This window comes from Procambarus clarkii, chromosome 33 (assembly GCF_040958095.1).
Source record: "Procambarus clarkii isolate CNS0578487 chromosome 33, FALCON_Pclarkii_2.0, whole genome shotgun sequence".
Lineage (NCBI taxonomy): Eukaryota > Metazoa > Arthropoda > Malacostraca > Decapoda > Cambaridae > Procambarus > Procambarus clarkii.
Window position 1 is genome coordinate 41,023,211 of NC_091182.1, and position 9,723 is coordinate 41,032,933.

Genomic DNA, 9,723 nt, shown 5'->3' on the forward strand with positions numbered 1-9,723 from the left:
CTCACACCCATGGAACAGCCTCCCCCACCAGCAGAACACTCACTAAGGAGGCGATTTGAGAAGGGACAGAAGAAAGTGAGCCTCAAAGCGATGTACACTAACATAGATGGAATTACAAATAAAGCAAATGAGCTTGGAGAACTGGTACTAGAGGAAAACCCAGACATAATAGCCCTCACAGAAACAAAGATCACGAAAACAATAACAAATGCAGTGTTTCCACAGGACTATTATGTTATGCGGAAAGAGAGGGAAGGAAGAGGTGGGGGTGGTGTAGCTCTGCTGGTAAGAAAAGGCTGGGATTTTGAGGAGATGGATATTCAGGGCTGTGAAGGTTTCAGTGACTACATAGCAGGTACTGTAACAAATGGAGGGAAAAAAATTATAGTCGCAGTCATATATAATCCACCACCAAATGACAGAAGACCTAGACAGGAATATGATAGAAACAACATGGCCACCATTAACATAATAGAAAGAGCAGCTTCTGTTGCTAGCAGGAATGGATCTGGACTACTAATTATGGAAGACTTCAACCATGGGAAGATAGATTGGAAGAACAGAGACCCGCATGGAGGACCAGAAACATGGAGAGCTAAGCTGCTGGACGTGGCAACAAGAAACTTTCTAAGCCAGCATACCAAAGAGCCAACAAGAATGAGAGGAGAAGATGAACCAGCAATGCTTGATTTGATATTTACCCTAAATGAATGGGATATAAGGGAAGTTAAGATGGAAGCGCCCTTGGGAATGAGTGACCACAGTGTATTGAACTTTGAGTACCTGGTAGAGTTAGGACTTATCTCCCCCCAAAAAGAACTAGGAATCAAAAGGCTGGCATACCGAAAGGGGAATTATGAACAGATGAGAAGTTTCCTAAGTGAAATACCTTGGGACACAGACCTCAGAGACAAGTCTGTACAGGGTATGATGGACTATGTTACCCAAAAGTGTCAGGAGGCAGTAAACAGGTTCATCCCGGCCCAAAGGGAAAAATCCGAGAAGCAACAAAAGAATCCATGGTATAATAGGGCATGTATGGAAGCGAAGAAACTGAACAAGAAGGCGTGGAGGAACTTCCGGAATAACAGAACACCAGAAAGCAGGGAGAGATACCAGAGAACCAGGAATGAGTACGTCAGGGTGAGAAGAGAAGCAGAGAAAATTTTTGAAAATGATATAGCAAACAAAGCCAAGACCGAACCAAAGCTACTCCACAGTCACATCAGAAGGAAAACAACAGTGAAAGAAGAGGTATTGAAACTTAGAACAGGCGAGGACAGGTATACAGAGAATGACAGAGAGGTGTGTGAGGAACTCAACAAGAGGTTCCAGGAGGTCTTCACAATAGAACAGGGTGAGGTCACTGTGCTAGGAGAAAGGGAGGTAAACCAGGCGGCCTTGGAGGAGTTCGAAATTACGAGAGAGGAGGTCAAGAGACACCTGCTGGATCTGGATGTTAGAAAGGCGGTTGGTCCAGATGGGATCTCACCATGGGTACTGAAAGAGTGTGCAGAGGCACTTTGCTTGCCACTCTCCATAGTGTATAGTAAATCACTAGAGACGGGAGACCTACCAGAAATATGGAAGACGGCGAATGTGGTCCCAATATACAAAAAGGGCGACAGACAAGAGGCACTGAACTACAGGCCAGTGTCCTTGACTTGTATACCATGCAAGGTGATGGAGAAGATCGTGAGAAAAAACCTGGTAACACATCTGGAGAGAAGGGACTTCGTGACAAATCGCCAACATGGATTCAGGGAGGGTAAATCTTGCCTTACAGGCTTGATAGAATTCTACGATCAGGTGACACAGATTAAGCAAGAAAGAGAGGGCTGGGCGGACTGCATTTTCTTGGATTGTCGGAAAGCCTTTGACACAGTACCGCATAAGAGGCTGGTACATAAGCTGGAGAGACAGGCAGGTGTAGCTGGTAAGGTGCTCCAGTGGATAAGGGAGTATCTAAGCAATAGGAAGCAGAGAGTTACGGTGAGGGGTGAGACCTCCGATTGGCGTGAAGTCACCAGTGGAGTCCCACAGGGCTCTGTACTCGGTCCTATCTTGTTTCTGATATATGTAAATGATCTCCCGGAGGGTATCGATTCATTTCTCTCAATGTTTGCGGACGATGCTAAAATTATGAGAAGGATTAAAACAGAAGAGGACTGTTTGAGGCTTCAAGAAGACCTAGACAAGCTGAAGGAATGGTCGAACAAATGGTTGTTAGAGTTTAACCCAACCAAATGTAATGTAATGAAGATAGGTGTAGGGAGCAGGAGGCCAGATACAAGGTATCATCTGGGAGAGGAAATTCTTGAGGAGTCAGAGAAGGAAAAAGACTTGGGGGTTGATATCACGCCAGACCTGTCTCCTGCAGCACATATCAAGCGGATAACATCAGCGGCATATGCCAGGCTGGCCAACATACGAACGGCATTCAGAAACTTGTGTAAAGAATCATTCAGAACTTTGTATACCACATATGTCAGGCCAATCCTGGAGTATGCAGCCCCAGCATGGAGTCCATATCTAGTCAAGGATAAGACTAAACTGGAAAAGGTTCAAAGGTTTGCCACCAGACTAGTACCCGAGCTGAGAGGTATGAGCTACGAGGAGAGACTACGGGAATTAAACCTCACTTCGCTGGAAGACAGAAGAGTTAGGGGGGACATGATCACCACATTCAAGATTCTGAAGGGGATTGATAGGGTAGATAAAGACAGTCTATTTAACACAAGGGGAACACGCACAAAGGGTCACAGGTGGAAACTGAGTGCCCAAATGAGCCACAGAGATATTAGAAAGAACTTTTTTAGTGTCAGAGTGGTTGACAAATGGAATGCATTAGGGGGTGATGTGGTGGAGGCTCACTCCATACACAGTTTCAAGTGTAGATATGACAGAGCCCGATAGGCTCAGGAATCTGTACACCTGTTGATTGACGGTTGAGAGGCGGGACCAAAGAGCCAGAGCTCAACCCCCGCAAACACAACTAGGTGAGTACAACTAGGTGAGTACACACACACACACACACACACACACACACACACCCACACACACACACACACACACACACACACACACACACACACACACACACACACACACACACACACACACACACACACACACACACACACACACACACACATGAACAAAGGACCACGCCCAGGTACAAGGGAGGTGTGGGCTGGTCGTCCACTGTGTCCACTCAGCCAATATTCAATATCCCACCATGATAAATTTATACGAAAGTGGATTATTTGTATATATATATTTTATGATTTCCTAAATCACAGGAAACCAATTAGAGAAAAAGAGAAAGACGAAAGAATAGAGAAAGGAAACACACACATAATACAATTTTTCTTTGTTACTTAAGTGTATATAGCTGTATAGATGTATTTGAAAAATGACAACATTTTCATCCTAAATATTAACAATAACATCATGCTGTATTTCAGAGTGATGCTGCAACTCTGAGTGTATTGCACAGTCTGTGTCAGCATGTTGGTGTTACAGCAGGAGGGATTCATCGTCTGTATCATTAATATCACTATAGATTAGAGTCATAACAGTATAAAATGAAAGAATTAATGAAAGTGCCGATGGCCCTATTGGCCCATATATCTGTTTGCCTTCACTCAAACCCCATTCATAATTGAGGTATAACCTGCGCTGGAAACAATCCGGCGATCCCACCTATTATGTAAATCATCAACTCTATTTTCTAATCAATATTTTTCCATTTAGTTTCAGAATGTACACTTTTTTTCACTTTGTAGCCAATGTTCCGTGTACTATTTTGTGTGTATATATTTTTAGTCGTGCTAATTGCTCCCTTTTGTTACTCCCATTCATTAATTTTTTTGCGCTTCATTCATGTCACTTGTTTCCTCTACCGCTCTAGGAAATATATTTCATGTGTTTCCCTTATCGTTTTTCTCTGTACACGTTCAAGGGAATTTATGTCCACTCTGGTTTACATAGACTCCGCAGTCTCCGTGGTGTAGTGGTAAGACACTCGCCTGGCGTTCCGCGAGCGCTATGTCATGGGTTCGTATCCTGGCCGGGGAGGATTTACTGGGCGCAATTCCTTAACTGTAGCCTCTGTTTAACGCAACAGTAAAATGTGTACTTGGATGAAAAAACGATTCTTCGCGGCAGGGGATCGTATTCCAGGGACCATAGGATTAAGGACTTGCCCGAAACGCTACGCGTACTAGTGGCTGTACAAGAATGTAACAACTCTTGTATATATCTCAAAAAAAAGACTACAAGGTAGTCTAAATGGGTTTTAGACAATGTTTTGGACTATTTAGACGACATAGTCTAAGTGGGGTCTATGGCAGTGACAAGGTAAAGCTGAGGAACAATGTTGGATGTATTATTGCTAGTTCTGCTAGATGAGACTCTCAGGGTCATGTGTGTTTCATTCCGTTCTGGTGGTCGGCGGTTTAAGGCTCCTATTGCCCGGGTGAATGATGTGTGTGTGTGTGTGTGTGTGTGTGTGTGTGTGTGTGTGTGTGTGTATGTGTGTGTGTGTGTGTGTGTGTGTGTGTGTACTCACCTATATGTACTCACCTATATGTGCTTGCAGGATCGAGCATTGACTCTTGGATCCCGCCTTTCTAGCTATCGGTTGTTTACAGCAATGACTCCTGTCCCATTTCCCTATCATACCTAGTTTTAAAAGTATGAATAGTATTTGCTTCCACAACCTGTTCCCCAAGTGCATTCCATTTTTCTACTACTCTCACGCTAAAAGAAAACTTCCTAACATCTCTGTGACTCATCTGAGTTTCCAGTTTCCACCCATGTCCCCTCGTTCTGTTATTATTACGTGTGAACATTTGATCTATTTCCACTTTGTCAATTCCCCTGAGTATTTTATATGTCCCTATCATATCTCCTCTCTCCCTTCTTTTCTCTAGTGTCGTAAGGTTCAGTTCCTTCAGCCGCTCTTCATATCCCATCCCTCGTAGCTCTGGGACAAGCCTCGTCGCAAACCTCTGAACCTTCTCCAGTTTCTTTATGTGTTTCTTCAGGTGGGGGCTCCATGATGGCGCGGCATACTCTAAGACGGGTCTCACGTAGGCAGTGTAAAGCGCCCTAAAAGCTTCCTCATTTAGGTTTCTGAATGAAGTTCTAATTTTCGCCAGTGTAGAGTACGCTGCTGTCGTTATCCTATTTATATGTGCCTCAGGAGTTAGATTGGGTGTCACATCCACTCCCAGGTCTCTTTCTCGAATCGTTACAGGTAGGCTGTTCCCCTTCATTGTGTACTGTCCCTTTGGTCTCCTGTCACCTGATCCCATTTCCATAACTTTACATTTACTGGTGTTAAACTCCAGTAGCCATTTCTCTGACCATCTCTGCAGCCTGTGTAAGTCCTCTTGGAGGATCCTACAATCCTCGTCTGTCACAACTCTTCTCATTAATTTTGCGTCATCTGCAAACATTGACATGTATGATTCCACTCCTGTAAACATATCATTTACGTAAATTAGAAAGAGGATTGGTCCCAGCACCGATCCTTGAGGTACTCCACTTGTTACTGTTCGCCAGTCCGACTTTTCGCCCCTTACCATTACCCTCTGGCTCCTTCCTGTTAGGTAGTTCTTCACCCATACTAGGGCCTTTCCGCTTACTCCTGCCTGCCTCTCAAGTTTGTATAGCAGTCTCATGTGCGGTACCGTATCAAAGGCCTTTTGGCAGTCAAGAAATATGCAGTCTGCCCAGCCTTCTCTGTCCTGCCTTATCCTTGTTACTTTATCATAGAATTCTAAAAGGTTTGTTAGGCATGATTTCCCTGTCCAGAACCCATGTTGGTGCTTGTTTACAAACCCAATGCTCTCCAGGTGCTCAACAAGTCTTAGCCTAATTATTCTTTCAAGTATTTTGCAGGGGATGCTTGTCAGTGATACGGGTCTGTAGTTAAGTGCCTCCTCCCTATCCCCCTTTTTGAAAATCGGTACGACATTTGCCTCCTTCCAGCAACTGGGCAATTCTCCCGACATAAGTGACTCATTGAAGATCATTGCCAGAGGCACGCTGAGAGCCTGCGCTGCCTCTTTAAGTATCCACGGTGATACTTTGTCTGGTCCAACAGCTTTATTTGCATCCAGTGTTGTCAACTGTTTCATTACATCCTCTGCTGTCACCTCTATATCTGATAGTCTTTCATCTTGGGTAATCTCTTCTAACAATGGGAGCTGCTCAGGCTCGGTAGTGAACACTCCATGGAATTTTGCATTCAGTACCTCGCAGATTTCCTTGTCGCTTTCTGTATATGCCCCTTCTGTTTTCCTCAGTCTTGTCACTTGGTCATTTACCGACATCTTCCTTCTTATATGGCTATGTAGTAATTTTGGTTGCTTTTTCGCTTTGACTGCAATATCGTTCTCATAATTTCTTTCCGACACTCGTCTTATGTTAATGTAATCATTCCTAGCTCTGTTACATCTAATCCTGTTGTCCTCTGTCCTTTGTCTTCTGTACTTCCTCCACTCCCTCCTGCTTCTCACCTTTGCTTCCTGACACTGTCTATTAAACCATGGGTTATTATATTCCCTCCTGCTTTTTTTCTTTATTGTTGGAATAAATCTATCTTCAGCCTCCTTGCATTTCAATATGACTTGGGTCATCATACCTTGCACTGTTTTTCCTCTAAGTTCTTCCTCCCACTGCACTTCTCCCAGGTAGTCCCTTATCCCTCTGTAGTCCCCTTTTCTGTAATCAAGTCTCCTTTCCCGGACCTCTTGTCCTTTGGTCACAATTTTAAGCTCCATCATGTAGTCAAAGGCTAGGACACAATGGTCACTAGCTCCTAGTGGTATTTCATGTTCCAACTGCTCGATGTCTTCTACATTCTGAGTGATAATGAGATCTAATAGGCTGGGCGTATCCCCTCCTCTTTCCCTAGTATCTTCTTTCACATGCTGTGTTAGGAAATTCCTGTCAATAACGTCTACCAGCTTCGCTCCCCAGGTCTCCTCCCCGCCATGGGGATTCCTCGTTTCCCAATCTATCTCTCCGTGATTTAGGTCCCCCATGACCAGCAGCTTCGCTCTCATTCTATGCGCTAAAGTTGCTGCCCTCTGCAGTTCATCCATACATGTCTTGTTGCTGTCCTCGTACTCCTGCCTGGGCCTTCTACTGTTTGGTGGGGGATTGTAGAGTATCAAGATTACAATCTTCTTCCCATCCACTGTCAGGGTTCCATGTATGAAGCTTGTGCTTTCATTGGTACCCGGATTTTCCAGCTCATCAAACTTCCATTTCCGCTTTATTAGTAGTGCCACTCCACCTCCCTGTCTCTGTGTCCTTTCTTTTCTTATCACCTGGTACCCCTCTGGAAAGATTGCATCCGAGATCATGCCATTTATTTTAGTTTCCACTATTGCCACTATGTCTGGGTCTGCCTCACTAACTCTTTCTTTTATCTCTTCTGCTTTATTGGCTACCCCATCAGCATTGGTGTACCAAACCTTGAGACTCTTCTTGGAAACTCGGGTGTCAGAGTTCCCCCTTTCACCAGGGGTCTGGGGGGAACTGGGGGGTGTCTGGGGGGCAAGTGGGGGCTGTGGGGGCGAGTGGGGGGGTGCTAGGGGGGTGCCTGGGAGTGCCTGGTAGGCAAATGGGGTCTGGGCATCTAGGGGGGTAAGAAGGGCATAATGGGTCTGAAAGTTAGGGGTCTGAATAGCATAGGGGGGTTGAGAAATAGAGTGAGACTGAGAGTCAGATAGAGGTTGAGAGGTTGGGGGGAAGAGGGATACTGAGGTGAGATGAGAATGGAGCATGGGTGCTGGGAGTGGAAGAGAGGGTATATTAGATAGGGGGGAATCGGGGGTAGGTGAGGGTTTTGGGGTAGAAGAGGGGAAGAGGGAGATGGGGGAAGGTGTTAGGGGGTCACAAGGTGAGGGGGTTAAATGTGGGCTGGAGGTGCATAGGAGGGGTGAGGGTTGGGTGGGGTTTGGGGGTGAGTGGAAGAGGGGTGCAGTGGAAGCTGGGATGGAGTAGATGGAATTGAAGTCAATGGGGTAGAAGGGGCAGGGGAGTGGGAAGGGGTATTTGGGGAGGGGGGCTGGGAAGGTGGGTTTGGGGAGGGCATGGCTTGACCCACTGGGGTCGCTGACAAGTGTGATGTAGCAGGGGCAGGGGAATCGTTGTGGAGGTGCAAATGTGGAAGGGACAGGGGGGTTTTGGGAGGCTGAGGCAGGGGGGATGTATAGGAGGGCTGAGTTGGGGAGGATGCGACCTGGGAGGTGACCTGGGAGGTGACCTGGGAGGTGACCTGGGAGGTGACCTGGGATGTGACCTGGGAGGTGAGATTACCTGGGAGGTTAGTACGTTGTCGTTGTTGCCATCTATTTTTGTGGGCTGTTTGCTCATCTTTCGTCATAAACCTCTCTATAAACACATTGTAATGGGTTTCACTTCCTCTGAGTAAATGCTTGCTCCTCATTATGTACTCCACTGCCTCCTCATTGGAGAATTGCACCAGAACAGGTCTCTTCTTGGTACAATTGTAAGGTCCAACCCGTCGATTGATATCCACCTCGCGTTCTGCCATCTCTGCTCCAATACACCTCAATATCTCGTGCAATTCGTAATTTTCTGTTTCTATTCTCTCTTGTCTTGTTGGTGCCCTAGATTCGAATAATCCATGTATTATAATAGACCGTCTCCTCAGGAATTCATTGTCATGCTGGTAGCCTGTCCCCTGGGGATTCCCCATCCCAACCGCAGTCACTAACCCATCTCCCACTAATCCCACTCTATCCTTAGCCATGCTGCTAAACCTTCCTAATTCGTTTGTGATACGAGCACATTCCCTCTCCCAGTCCTCTCTTCCCTTCCTAATCTCTTCCTGAACATAGAGCATAAGTTCTTGTTTCTGCCTCTCTACCGCATCCTGTATTTGCTGAAATACCTCACTTTTAATCCCCTGGATTAGATCCTCCAACCAATCACTCCTTCTCTCTACAAATTTCCCTATTAATTTGTCTATAAATCTGTCCTCCTCCTCATCCCTGCTGGTGATTGACCTTGAACCCCTTCTAGTCATTGCAGTAACAATCTAGCCAAAAAGGCGCTCCTCAATACCTTGCACAATCTGCTAACACAATAGGTGAGTGAATCTCCAATCGTCGTCCCACGTGATGATATAAGGGTTGCTGCCGAGGTGAGGTCACGCGGTCAGAGGTCGGTGAGGTCTGGTTTCACACTGCACAGTATTTCCTCAACTATTTTGAATTACGCTAATTAAACTGTTTTTCTTCACTACCTTATGGCTCAGGTCAAAACCCAAGGTTTTTTCATTCACTTGTACATTCACTTATAGTCTTTTTCACTTCGAAGTTTCCTGAGTACCCCTCCCACTCCACGAGTGATCCAGGAGCTCCCAACCCACGTCCACCCAACACGATGGTCACAAGACAAGTGTGTGTGTGTGTGTGTGTGTGTGTGTGTGTGTGTGTGTGTTTGTGTGTGATAGTGTACTCACCTAGTTGTACTAACCTAGTTGTGCTTGCGGGGGTTGAGCTCTGGCTCTTTGGTCCCGCCTCTCAACTGTCAATCAACAACACACACACACAACAGTGTGCGTGTGTGTGTGTGTGTGTGTGTGTGTGTGGTGGACTCTTTAAATTTCTCTATAATATGATTTATTTCTATTTCACGTTCAGATTTGGCAACTTCAACATTGTTTAGCTGATT